The sequence below is a fragment of the Panulirus ornatus genome, chromosome 5 (assembly GCF_036320965.1).
Source record: "Panulirus ornatus isolate Po-2019 chromosome 5, ASM3632096v1, whole genome shotgun sequence".
Lineage (NCBI taxonomy): Eukaryota > Metazoa > Arthropoda > Malacostraca > Decapoda > Palinuridae > Panulirus > Panulirus ornatus.
The window spans coordinates 12,367,815-12,382,943 of record NC_092228.1 but is presented as its reverse complement, the minus strand read 5'-3'; positions in this window follow the sequence as shown (position 1 = coordinate 12,382,943).

The window sequence follows — 15,129 nt, the reverse complement described above, 5'->3', positions numbered from 1 at the left end:
GGCGTTGAGCCGGCCACTGGATCATCAGCAACACCCCTCTGGCATCTGGTCCAGGGAGAGGCTCCTAGCCGCCACCTCCCCCCCCCCCCCCCCCCCGCGTTACAGGAGACGTAACGTTATGTCTCACGTGCTGTGTTAACGTTACGGAAGGGCTGCCACCAAAGCTGAGTTCCCAAGGTGTTGGAGGTGTGACATAATTCACAAGTGCTCACAGTAACGTAGTGTGGCCACGTCCACTACTGCCCACAGTAACGTAGTGTGGCCACGTCCACTACTGCCCACAGTAAAGTAGTGTGGCCACGTCCACTACTGCCCACAGTAACGTAGTGTGGCCACGTCCACAACTGCCCACAGTAACGTAGTGTGGCCACGTCCACTACTGCCCACAGTAACGTAGTGTGGCCACGTCCACTACTGCCCACAGTAACGTAGTGTGGCCACGTCCACAACTGACCACAGTAACGTAGTGTGGCCACGTCCACTACTGCCCACAGTAACGTAGTGTGGCCACGTCCACTACTGCCCACAGTAACGTAGTGTGGCCACGTCCACAACTGACCACAGTAACGTAGTGTGGCCACGTCCACTACTGCCCACAGTAACGTAGTGTGCCCACGTCCACTACTGCCCAGTAACGTACTGTGGCCACGACCACTACTGCCCACAGTAACGTAGTGTGGCCACGTCCACTACTGCCCACAGTAGCGTAGTCTGGCCACGTCCACAACTGCCCACAGTAGCATAGTGTGGCCACGTACGCTAATGCCCACAGTAGCGTAGTGTGGCCACGTCCATAACTGACCACAGTAGCGTAGTGTGGCCACGTCCACAACTGACCACAGTAACGTAGTGTGGCCACATCCGCTGCTTCCCACAGAAAGACAGTGTGGCCACGACCACAACTACTCCACAGTCAGGTAGTCACCCACAGTGGGCAAATGTTGACACCATTCAGCATCTTGACCCCGCCTGTTCTAGTGAACAAGGAACGATACATCCCACTTTCATTTCCAGTTCAATACTTCACTATGCAATGCCCAGTCACCTTAACCACACACACACAGTGACATGATCACCATACACAAAGGATGAAACACCTTCCCTCTGGGAATCAGACGAACACGACTAGGTATGACAAGCGATTAAATCTCCTTCTTTGGCACATGACACGGTCGGTACCTGGAGCCACTGAAGCTTACAAAACCTTGCGACCATAGAACCATCAGCGATTGTAAACAATCGAGGTATTTCTGAAAACTTCAGGAGCTGTAAATAAAGAGACATTACACTTCGTGATAAAGATATCTTTAGAATGTCCTTCTAAAACATGTTTCTTTTTCTGTGCATGTGCTACAGTTTGCGATTGATGGGTACGGACATGTTCATGATGGTTCCTTCGTGAGGTAATCATGGGTCTCACATCTCTCAAGATATACGTCGAAAAAAAAAAATGTCCATAATAGTTTTAGATTAAGATTAAAACAATTTTTTACTGCTCTCTGAGCTGTTAATTTTCTGATCTAATGCTTGCTACTGAATATTCCGCCTCCACTTAATTAGCGGGGGCGAGGGAAAGGCGAGAAGATGGGAAAGGGTTAGGAAAGGGGACAGGAGGGAAAGATGCGAATGACGGAAGGGGAGATGAGGTATATGAAGATGGGGAAGCAAGACAGCTGACTCGAGGAGGAATACATGGGGAGGTATGGGAGCTCAAGTTGCAGGATGTGTGGAGGAGGAGGAGGAGGAGGTAAAGACATCTCCACCACCAGTGGTGCAGATGATGGTAGGAGAGACATGGCAGAGGCTACCGGGTAAAGACAATCACCATCACTGGTGGAGATGATAGTAGGAGAGGCATCACAGAGGCTACGGGGTAAAGACAATCACCATCAATGGTGGAGATGATGGTTGGAGAAGCATCACAGAGGCTACGGGGTAAAGACAATCACCATCAATGGTGGAGATGATGGTTGGAGAAGCATCACAGAGGCTACGGGGTAAAGACAATCACCATCAATGGTGGAGATGATGGTTGGAGAAGCATCACAGAGGCTACGGGGTAAAGACAATCACCATCAATGGTGGAGATGATGGTTGGAGAAGCATCACAGAGGCTACGGGGTAAAGACAATCACCATCAATGGTGGAGATGATAGCAAGAGAGATAAAACTGCAGACTAGATGACGTAAAGGGCAGCGAGAGGGAGGAGGAATATGCAACATGGTGGAGAGTATGGTGCAGCGGGGGCCAGAGAGACGAAGAGAAAAGAAAGAGGCAGAGAAAGCGATAGGAGGAGGAGGAGGAGGAGAAGGAGGAGGAGGGAGGGAAGGCCCCCCCTCCACAAATGGTCAGGGATGTAGAGAGATGGGGGGGTTAAATGGACTTCCTGGGAGTGTCTGCTGCCCGAGGAACAGATCTTAAAAGCTGAAAACTACTTGAGAGAACTTTTGAAGTAATATTGTCTAAAGTTGGATCTTTTCTTGATGCCTTCCTCCCCGCTGGAAATAAAAGAGAGAGAGAGAGAGAGAGAGAGAGAGAGAGAGAGAGAGAGAGAGAGAGAGAGAGAGAGAGAGAGAGAGAAGAGGGAAAAATAAGGGGAAAGTTTCGTGAATATCAAATCTCAAACCATCTAAAAATATTAAATGATATGCTGATCAAGTTGATGAAGATGTCTAATATATATATATATATATATATATATATATATATATATATATATATATATATATATATATATATATATATATATAATGAAGGGACTTCAATTATATCATCTGGTCACGCGCGACACAAAAGTTCAGGGCACTCATGACTATATGTGAAGATGTCCCTCAGTCTTTACCGATCTCCCTCACAATGTGACGATCTTCCTCACTATGTTGATATCCTCCCTTACTGTGTCAAGATTCACCCCCCCCCCCCCCTCTCGCACTATGTAAAGAAAATAAAACTGGACAAGAAGGTAAAGAAAGACTCGGTGAATGAGAGAGTAGAAAGTTACACAACATACGGTAAAAACACATATGGTGTGGTTCCACACCAGCAAATAAAGACAATGAATGCCATTAAGACAATCACTTAGTAAAGGTGTGATCAAACCTGATGTAAATAAAGAAACGAACATATGATGTAAATAAAGAAACGAACATATTCAATCAGATTATCAAAGAACGAAGAAAACACAAATGACTTAATAAATATGAAACGAGGAAGACCATCCAATAAACGGTAAAAGCACATAAAAAAAAAATAATACAGATGTAGTGAAACAATACAGAACGCACGATCGGTTATAAGGTCAAAATAAAATGAAAACAAACTCATTAACAATGTACGAAGAAGAAATAAAGATCAAGGAGAGAATATCAAGGAGGAGAAGAATAAGAACACACAGGATAATAGAGAAGAGAGGAAGGATCGCGACGGAAATGAGACACTGAGAGAGATAGAGATATAAAAGAGCGATTAAAGGTCATGAGAGGATAATGATGTATCACAGAGCTTAGTAAAGAGTGTATAATAAAGCGGGCGAGGCAGCAGGGGGGGACCGTAACACCTTCACCACTCACTATCTGCACTATTGATGGCTAACGATAATGACCCCGATGCATCAAGTTCGATTTGGCTTCCTCATCTGCATTCAAAGTAGAGCCCGGGATGCCAGGGTCCCTATTTCAGAGCACCTTCGATAGTCTGAATATTGGCTTCCCATTAATCGTGTACGGACGTTGGACCAGCCACGGAGGGGGGAAGGGATGGGTGCTGTTCACGGAGGGAGGGACACGGGGCAGACACGCCTGCTGGGAGAGGGGTGTGGAGAGGAGGAGGACGAGAAGGAGGAGGATGGAACGGGAGTGTAGCAGGTGCTAGAGCCACAATATTCTATTGTCTGGGAACACAACGGCAAACGAAAGACCTCTGAGCACGACGGTAGGGTCCAATGCCCCGGCCGCACCGACGCGTCGTACCCACGCATCCTACTGGGCCGACCGGGAGGGTCGCGTTCAAGCAACGTATAAGTCGTACTCAGGGGGGGAATTAGGGTCGAATCAAGGGCCATCGTAATACCCAAGGGTCGTACCGACGTCGTCAAGGGTCGTACGGTCGTGCCCAAAGGACAAAAAAAATACGGATTCGGTGGGGATGAATGAGAGAGGACTGTGGGTTATGTGGGGGTGGTAGTGGTGGGGAATGAAGCAGACCACAGGGTAAACTGGAGGTTTCACCTGACGGTGGAGAGACACCTGCAGCTGCGAGAAGTGAGCAGAGACCACCACACTGACCTAAGCAGGAGCCAGAGACCCTCAGACTGGTGGAAGCAGGGGCCAGAGACCTGCATCTCAAGCAAAGGGGGGAGGGGGGCACAGACCTGCATACTGACGTAGGCAGGAACCAAAGACCAGCAGACTGACGTAGGTGAAGAAGCCAAGGACCAGCAGACTGATGCAAGCAGGGGCCAGACCTGGTGACTAACTGGTAACAGCTGCCAACAGTAATGCAAATGCTGCTAAAAGTTCGGCCTCAAAGGTACAGTTCATCACAGATAGAGTGTCCATCAGAGGTTAGAGTTTACAGTTTGCCACCAGTTTAACAAGTGTTCTACCTACATGTCGTGAATCTGCACACACAAGTGCCACCTTGAGGAAGGATCACTCATGGGTATGTCAACTCATGACCGTGCATAATCAATTACCGAACCAAAAGGTCACCACTGAATTCGACTCCTGGGGCCTGCCTGACCCAGATCTGCGACACCCAAGACGTAACGAACCAGAAGCCCGCAACACAAAAGCGAAAGACGCAACGGCCGGCACAACAAGGACGTGTAACGTAACGAGCCATACCGCTACACCAAGAGACGTAAAACGGCTTGACGACGTGACGGGCAGATACCGGCTAGTGACGCAACTGCTGACCACATGTCACCTGGAGACGATACAACTGATCACGTATCGGCTACTGACGCAAAAGCTGATCACGTATCGGCTCCTGACGCAAAAGCTGATCACGTATCGGCTCCTGACGCAAAAGCTGATCACGTATCGGCTCCTGACGCAAAAGCTGATCACGTATCGGCTACTGACGCAAAAGCTGATCACGTATCGGCTCCTGACGCAAAAGCTGATCACGTATCGGCTCCTGACGCAAAAGCTGATCACGTATCGGCTACTGACGCAAAAGCTGATCACGTATCGGCTACAGACGCAACAGCCGATCATGTATCGGCTAGGAACACGACAGCCGACCGTGGATCGGATGGAGACGCAACATCTATTAACGTATCGGCCGGAGACGCAGACCACTTATCGGCAAGAGACGCAACAGCAGCAGACCACGTATCGGGTTGCAGGCGGGAGGCAGAGGCCCAGGAAGCAGCGGCCGGGATCATTGATATTCTACAAAGTCATCGATTATTGGAGGGAAAGCAGGAGTATTTTTCTCATGGTTATAATTGGTGTCGAAGTCCGACTGGCAGTCAGAGAAGAGGAGGAGGAGGAGGAGGAGGAGGAGGAGGAGGAGAAGGATGAAGAGGAGGAGGAGGAAAGGGAAAAAGGAATACGCGCAAAAAGATAAAGGTGATAGGAGAGGGAAGGGAAAGAAGAGAGGAATGGACGGGCAAGGAAAGAGAAACAGAAGGGGCAGGAAGGAAAGGAGAGGCAGGTAGGAGAAGGGGGAAGGGAAGGCAGGGCACGGGGGGAGGAGAAGGAAGGGCAGGGAGGAGAAGGGGAAGGGAGGGAGAGGCAAGAGGTGGAGGGGAAGGGTAGGCAGGGTAGGAGGAGGAGGAGGAGGGAAGGGAAGGCGTGACAAGAGGTCAAGCCACAGTAAGAGTGGGTCCCTATCTCCCGCTGGCCATAACCTGGATGTTATGTGCCTTATATGCTTTTGGTTAGCTGGTTCCTCCTAGGGTGATGGAGGATCCCTCCTAGGGTGACGGAGAGCCCCAAGCTGCGGTGATGGGGGATCCCTAAAAGAGCATGGCTGACAGAGCTGAACAAGGTGTGCTAAAGTGGTCGGGAAATAAGGAGAGAATGAGTGAGAAATGGTTGACGAAGAGGATGCGTGTGTCAGAAGTGGAGGGAATAAAGGAGAAGCGGGAGATCAAACTGGAGATGGAAAGGTGGAGCCTGCAGGAGGGCGAAAGGCGTCCAAGGGATACAAGTGAACTGGAAGGATATATTGGTTATGGGATGAGAGGGCATCATCAGACCTCAGGAACAATACAGAAATGTTTTGCGAGGAGGTGAACATCGTGTGAGAACGGGAGAACAAGCCGAGCATCAGTGATGGAGAAGTGGTAACAGACAAAGACGAGGTGTAGATGAGATGAAGCGAGTCTTTTTGAAGGAATGGTGAATATGTTAGATGACAAAGTTGGCAAATGTAGGGTACTTGGGACACGACGTATGCAGAGGGAGAGTCATGGAGAATGGTTCGATGTGAGACAAAGTGGCTGGGATTGCATATGAATTTCCCAAGAAAGCAAGCGACAGTATTGCTGACTAGGTCGGTCAGGACTTTTAATGAATGTATGGCTCAAGGTAAGGTACTAAAGGAGGGGCAGTATGTCTACACTATGCCTTTATGTAAAGAAATACGGACAAAGTAAATGCTCAAGTATTAGTTGTACTGAGAACTGTGACTGAGTAGTTGGTGGCATGCACGGAGCATCAGACTGGGGAGGGACAATGTGGGTTTTCCAGAGGAGGTGTGTGGATCACGTGTCTGCTGAGAAGAACTGGTTCAAGAAATACTTAAAGAGCAAAATAGGGATTAGTATATAGAATTAGTGAATCCCGAGAATGCGTATGATAAGGTTGACATAGATGCATTTTGGAAGGTGTTACAAATGTGTGATGTGGGAGGAAAGCCTTCAGAAGTAGTAAGGAGTTTCCATCGGGAGGTTGAGGCGAGTGTGCGAGTAGGAAGTAAAGAGGGTGAGGGGTTTCAGGCACAGGTGGGTTTGAATCAAGGGCATATCATGACACCATGGCTGTTTAATAAACCCAAGTATCGACCAGTGAGAGGAAGGATCGTGAACACCTGGGCTGTGTATGGGCCGACGACTCCGCACCTATAATTCGAACCCATACGGGCCCATGGGTGACACAGTCAGTATCTGTAACCGCTACACCACAGAGGGCCGTGTGTGTGTGTGTGTGTGTGTGTGTGTGTGTGTGTGTGTGTGTGTGTGTGTCCAGCAGTAAAAGCAGTATGTATAAACTTCATCTCTCAAACCTTCTAAAATAGTTTACAGACTAGAAAAAAATTATGATCATGAAAAAAAAGAGCGAATGCACAACATTATCGCCAAGTGAGAAGAGAACAGGAAAAAAAAAATAACAACTTTCAAGGTTTTCAATGCCATATGACCTTAGCAGGATTTTTCTCAAGTGGTCTGGCAGTATTAGCTGTGCGTTAGTTCCCCGGCAGGAAGGACACGAGCGTTATGAAGGGCTATTGTAAACCACGTAGAATAGTGGATCGCGCCATAAACACTTAGGCTCGGCGGGAGACGAGCCACCAAACTGCCACCAGCTTCCGCCGTCATCCCAGCCTGCTGGCCCCGCTGCCAGGCGTCGCCCACCACTTACTCCCCACCATTTACTCCACAACTTATCGTACTTCGGGGAGAAACTGCTGAGATCTTCAAGATTTAAACTGTCATAGGGAAGCTTGCGAGCATTTTCAGCAGGGGGCACATTTCTCCGTTTTTCACCTAGCGAGGAGAACCAATATTCTCAAGTATGTGTATTTTGACGTGCACGATCATATATATATATATATATATATATATATATATATATATATATATATATATATATATATATATATATATATATATATATCCCTGGGGATAGGGGAGAAAGAATACTGCCCACGTATTCCTTGCGTGTCTGTAGAAGGCGACCAAAAGCGGTGGGAGCTGGAAATCTCCCCCTCCTGTTTTACTCCTCCAAAAGAAGGAACAGAGAAGGGGACCTCAAAGGCTCAGTCATCTGTTCCTTAGACTACCTTACTAACGCGGGAAATGGCATGTCATTTACTCTCAAATATGTTTCATTACAGAATATTTCAAACTCACTTTGTACTAAATCCTATACATGTACCCACTGCCATTACCTCCTTACTCATGTAAACATACACAGGGTGGATCAGGTCTGCATACGACCACGCTGCACCTCCGGTGGGAATTAATTTCTCAGGGCAGGGGTCCCCAACCCTGACCCCGGAGGCTGGGGGTCCCCAACCCTGACCCCGGAGGCTGGGGGTCCCCAACCCCGACCCCGGAGGCTGGGGGTCCCGAACCCTGACCCCGGAGGCTGGGGGTCCCAAACCCTAACCCCGGAGGCTGGGGGTCCCCAACCCTGACCCCGGAGGCTGGGGGTCCCCAACCCTGACCCCGGAGGCTGGGGGTCCCCAACCCTGACCCCGGAGGCTGGGGGTCCCCAACCCTGACCCCGGAGGCTGGGGGTTCCCAACCCTGACCCCGGAGGCTGGGGGTCCCCAACCCTAACCCCGGAGGCTGGGGGTCCCCAACCCTAACCCCGGAGGCTGGGGGTCCCCAACCCTGACCCCGGAGGCTGGGGGTTCCCAACCCTGACCCCGGAGGCTGGGGGTCCCCAACCCTAACCCCGGAGGCTGGGGGTTCCCAACCCTGACCCCGGAGGCTGGGGATCCCCAACCCTGACCCCGGAGGCTGGGGGTCCCCAACCCTGACCCCGGAGGCTGGGGGTCCCCAACCCTGACCCCGGAGGCTGGGGGTCCCCAACCCTGACCCCGGAGGCTGGGGGTCCCCAACCCTGACCCCGGAGGCTGGGGGTCCCCAACCCTGACCCCGGAGGCTGGGGGTCCCCAAACCTAACCCCGGAGGCTGGGGGTCCCCAACCCTAACCCCGGAGGCTGGGGGTCCCCAACCCTGACCCCGGAGGCTGGGGATCCCCAACCCTGACCCCGGAGGCTGGGGGTCCCCAACCCTGACCCCGGAGGCTGGGGGTCCCCAACCCTGACCCCGGAGGCTGGGGGTCCCCAACCCTGACCCCGGAGGCTGGGGGTCCCCAACCCTAACCCCGGAGGCTGGGGGTCCCCAACCCTGACCCCGGAGGCTAGGGGCCCCAACCCTGACCCCGGAGGCTGGGGTCCCCAACCCTGACCCCGGAGGCTGGGGTCCCCAACCCTAACCCCGGAGGCTGGGGGTTCCCAACCCTAACCCCGGAGGCTGGGGGTCCCCAACCCTGACCCCGGAGGCTGGGGTCCCCAACCCTGACCCCGGAGGCTGGGGTCCCCAACCCTGACCCCGGAGGCTGGGGTCCCCAACCCTAACCCCGGAGGCTGGGGGTCCCCAACCCTAACCCCGGAGGCTGGGGTCCCCAACCCTGACCCCGGTGCCAAACACCTGATGGAAGAGTTTCGTACAGACATGCTAGCTACACACGTGCTTACTGACCGTAGAGAGAGGGATTGCAAGCTATAAAGAGGGAATCCTACCTTCTCATGATCACCAAAGGAACCACTCAAATCTTGCAAGATCTGGTACGGTACTGTAGCGACAGAAGAGGTAGTGTCCCTCAGATATCTTTATGTCTATTAGCGTGGCTACCTTCCCTGGATGGAGGGAAGGGGGAACCTCTCCTGAACCAGGATCAGCAACTGCCGGCCTCTGCCTCACCCACATTTGGCCTACCTCCGGCTGTACTGTCCCCCCTCCCTCCTACAGCAGTTCGGGGTACCCGGTACATCACCGTATCAATGACTACCTCAACGGAGGGATGTGAAACCCTGACAGTCTCCATCTAGAACTCCTACTCTGGCTGGCTACAAGGGCCTCTATGACCAACTGTATATGAGACATAAATGATCATATCATAAGCAGCTGTTTTTTCAACAACACAAGATCTGAAAAGATCTGGAAAATCATTCTACGACTAGAAAAAAAAATGAAATATACAGCGGGACTCCTCCATCTGGTAACACTAGGCCATCATACATCCCAGTAACTTACTGGCCGAGGAGGATCCAAACCCGCTTCATTGGGGTTCCGCGTCACTACATCAGGTAGGATTTACGAGGATATGATGCTTTCTCCGCACGGCAGACGGCAGTCGGAGCGGCGCTGTTCTTGCACTTGTAGTTTTCTCACAGGCGACGTCTGGGGCTATAAAGAAGGCATTTCTAAACCCCTGGTGGGGGTGTCTCCGGGGAAAACGTTTTCGGCAGAATGATAAAATGTTCGATCAAGAATCATGTAGTCTGTCCCACGGTTGGGTTGGGGGCACCATAACAGAACACAATCAACTTAATTTCCGTCTCAACTCCCTTGACGAAATGCCTGTGCTCAGCAGACAACTACACACACAACCACAGAACACACGTCGTGGGACAACAGTGGGTTCAATATTAACACAGCTGCAACACAACTCTTGAGAATATTTCATATGGAAGGCGGCACGAATACAGCACATTTCTTGAATTTGCATATACTGACAAAAATAGATAAAGCTGGTCCACTTTTGCGTAGGGTAGCTACTTCGTTCTCTCTCTAACAGAACGTCTGTTGTCATGTTTCAAGGAACTTCCAAAAGTGAAGTTAAAGATATGCAATTCAAACAAAGTAGAATATGTTGAAACTGCAAAAATAGGCGTTTAAGGCATTTTCTCTGAACATCCGGGTTCTAATAACAACCATATGTAAATGTGTAGGCTTATGTAATGGACCAACGCCGTAACAACAATTTATGTAACTTCAACCACTAGGGTCTGATAGAGATCCTTCGCGATCTCAGTAATCCCTCTGCGTTATTACCGCTCTTAAGACGAGCCTGGGCTGCGCAGAAAACTAACCGCTGATCATCGGCGCAAGTTAATTACACTGCACACGTCAACACTAGTGAGTGGTAGGCATCAACCTAGTCACTACATACATAATGTACCGGGGAACCAGGCCGTCAGACCGTGGACTACAGCCCCAGCCTACTGCACCCCTTGCCAATCTAACAAGAACAGCAAATGACAACACTTAACTACAGACTATCTTCCTGACCGTTTTCTTTCAAACTCCTTAACAACTCTCTCACTGCACGTTCACCCTTACACTACAACCTGAAACTACCAATCCCGTCAGTCACCTCACGCTGATGTTTGGGTCAATTTAGATCCACTAGTGCTATGGCATATATGCTTTAACAGTTCTGTAGATACGCTATCTATATCACTAAGAAACGAGAACCATTTCAGGTACTTCGTCTTCAACGACAGTTATACACAACCTAGCCTAGTCCTTCCCTCATGCACAGTAATTCAGTGGTCTAGAGACAGCCAAATAAATTTCTTATAGCTTCATTTAGCGGTTTTTTTTTCCGTGTTAATACGTTTACGCTTATGCAGGACCAGAGCTGGTGGGTAACAATTTATGAGACCTTATATAAGCTAAGAATGTATTTTTGCAGTTCTAACAATCGGCCTCTTACATCTCCCAAGTCTATCTGTACATTGTCGATTTACTTTCCATACAGCTGCTGAAGTACAAGAGTCTATGATATGAAGATATTTCATGATAAAAACTGTCTTATTTTTATCAATTTTCAATTCTGATGTTCTACACATTCAATGGTATTTTTTTTTTTATCAATATTCAGGTTAATTGGTCTCTTATCAACAGCAATTCTTTAATTAGACACCTTGGTTTCCTCTACAGTAATAACAAGTCCAAGACTGTGACAGGTTGGGTGTGAGCAGTTAAAAATGGTTTGTATTTCACAAAATCTGGTATTTACAAGAATATCACAAACACGAGTAATAGTGATATTCTTGAGTTTCACATAATTCACTGATTAATACGTAAAAAAAAAAAAAGCTAAACTTAGTACTTCACTTGTGTATTGGACGTGACATCCTGTACAAAGGAAAACCAAAGACGACGGCACGGGTGACCCTGGGCAAGCCCCCTTTACGGGTCATCTTTGTGCCATGAAACCCTGACAAAGTTGGAGTAACTGCAGTACCTTTCATTAGTAAACGGGGTAAGAAATCCACTCAAACTGCCGACCTCACCACAAGTGAGAGGGACACGGTTCTCGCTGCCAACACAAGAGTCTGACCTCACACACTCAAAACATAAAATATTAAGACTCCTACAGAATCTGAATTATTCAACAGGAATAACATTTCATCTTTTTAACATGTAAGGTTGAGAGGCCCTCCTTCACTATCATCTCCCATCCGGGTGATGCAAATAACTCGGAGGTAATCACTTATTCCCCGTGGAGAAGGGATGGTGCTGATGGTTGCAAGTCGACAATATACGAACTTTGTAAGATACCATAATATACATACATACACCAGTCACGGGGTACACACAATGGAGCGTAACACTTCAGAGGGTGTCTTTTTATCATTTCTCCTCTCTTGTTTCTGCTTTGTATCACACTGTCATCTCTCCCAAAGGAAGATGTATTACAGTCAGTCAGTCTCTGTGGCTCACCTTTATAAAAATCTAATTCATCTGAAGCTTCAAGGAGAAACAGTAGCTGCCTTAATATATAAACTGGCCACCAGTATGGCACATAAACAGCAGTCAGTAAGGACTTGGGGAAACATTAAACACAAGTAACAAACTGAGCTAACGTGAAGTTTGACACTGAAATACTCGAGCCTTTACGATGGAGAAATAAAGCTCATGTGAAACCTCCAGATGTGTAAAGGTCCCTCACATTCCACACAAATAAATAATCACAAAAGCCCGGATGTTCAAGCAAAATGTCATAAATGCTCATATTTGCAATTTTACCATCAATTGCGTATTTCATCGTAATATGCCTATCTTCATTTCAATATCATTCTGCTCCAAGAAACACTCCCAAGTGTTTTTGAATTTGGCTTTCCTTACAACAAAATTTTTCTTTCCACGAAGTAGATTATGTTAAAATGGAACATTACCCGAGGTACAGTTCTGACGGGAACGAATGTGGATGACCTGTAATGTATATATCCTACCACCCCTCCATCATCAGTGCCCTATACTCTTTATATGCATATATAATCTCAAACGTAATTGCTCCTACAAAACTTAACTAATTATAGTCTAGTGGCAATGTGTTGTCTTCAAATAAGGCAGGATTATTAGACTATTTGATAACAAAATTGTTATGCTATGGTGCAACTTTTTTGTTTGTTAGCTGAGACGGCACGGGCAGCTGAGGCCCTAATCAATGCAATCCCATTATTGTTATATATATATATATATATATATATATATATATATATATATATATATATATATATATATATATATATATATCCTAGCTTGAGCCGCCCCAACGTAAATTCCTTCCCCATAACGTATTATCATAGATGAGTAGGGTTACAGCTGGTAACAGAGCAAAAACAAAAAATTACAAAGAACGGAATATCTCTTGAAATTCACGAGGGCACGCGGAGTTGTATAAAAATACTCCCCTAAATGTCGAACACCCACTGCTGGCCAGGCGAGAAGCGTCCTCAAGTCCGCTACATTTCAACTGATCTTTTGGCTGAGTCATCTCCTCAGGCCATTCTAGCATCACTGGCTATCATATGCATGAAAATTTATAGAGTCTCCCCGAGAGGAGATGGTGTCGTTTTCTTCGCTGTAACTCTTCACCACCATAGACTGGAGGAAATGTGGCACCCGATAGGTTGCGTATGGTCTTACGTTTTCACCTTACGGCCGTGGTGAAGGAGTATTTGTTTCATTCGCTCACTTTTATATGTCTTCGGTTAAAATACACTTTTGTGTCTCATGACATTAATACTTGATAAATGTATACACATTTTTTTTTCTACATTCCCCAATGAAGACAAAAATTTCTACTACAAACCCAGAGCATGAACAAAAATATTGGTTGGTGACAGGTAACTAAAGGCAAGATCTCGGCTACGCTTGGTGAGAATATATCTTCTCTTGACTACCCTTGGTAAGAACATATTTTCCCTTTAGACAGATATAGGACCTACATGATTTTGTAAACGATAAACAAGGAACTTGGCGCCGGAAAAAATACTAGGTCTACTAACATTTGTCTGTGCTGTATACTAAAGAAAATTCCGAAGTAAAAGACGTGAAAGGGGGTGCCTGCCATCCACTCCCCCTGAGGATATCTATATATAGTTATACTATACAACACTACATTTTACAGTGAACGACTTAGCAAAATATCTATCTAGTAATTGAATTCCGTGCATTTTCGGACAAAATAAGCCATTCCAACTCAAGAGCTATTCGGAGGAATTACGTTTTTTTTTTTTTTCGAATCGCATTATGCATAATTAACTGATTAGAATCCCAACAGCGAACAACGTTCTTAAAAATTATAGTTGGTGTCTACAATTTCCATATCATACACAACGCTGTTAGTAAGGAAACGTTATATGGCTAACAATTAATAACACTCATAGCTTAAATTAGTATACGTTGATATGTTTGCTATGACACTATGTCCAATAATGCCAACGCTGCTGCACACCAACCTAACCTTACAAATCCCAATGCTGGAATAAAGATACCTAAAATAGTTCTCAGCAGCTTAAAGTAGTAGAATCAAACTTAACACAGGTTGATGTTTTAGCTGTTCACAGCTTTGATGCAGATTAAAATCGTACGCATATATGTTTCTGCATTTGATAACGTTATTATTTGCCTTGAAGCAAATTAAACGAGTTTCTATAGTTCATAACGTTCGTAAAACTGTACGATGTTTCTTAATCTGTAAAATTTCAGACTGGCACATACTTTCCATGGTGCTCCTTCACTTCTATCTTCTAGTGGGATCATCATTTAAGAAAGTGGTAAACAAATTAAAAACAAATTCATCTCTAATACAAATTGCCAATTGAACACATGCAGGTGACTCAACACTTGATCAGTATCAAATTGTATCATATGACAACGAATTTCAGTCCAGAAAGAAAAATGTATTGGGAAAATGTCTTCCACAACCAAAGCGTAATACATCTTCCCATTTAGTCTTAGTCCTTGCAAATTAGGGAAAATGTTGGGGTAAATATAATGAATTTGGTCCTGATTACCTAACCACTCAGTCTAGAATTGCTGATCTGAAGTATTGGCTGATTAAAGAAGCGTTTCTTACATTATC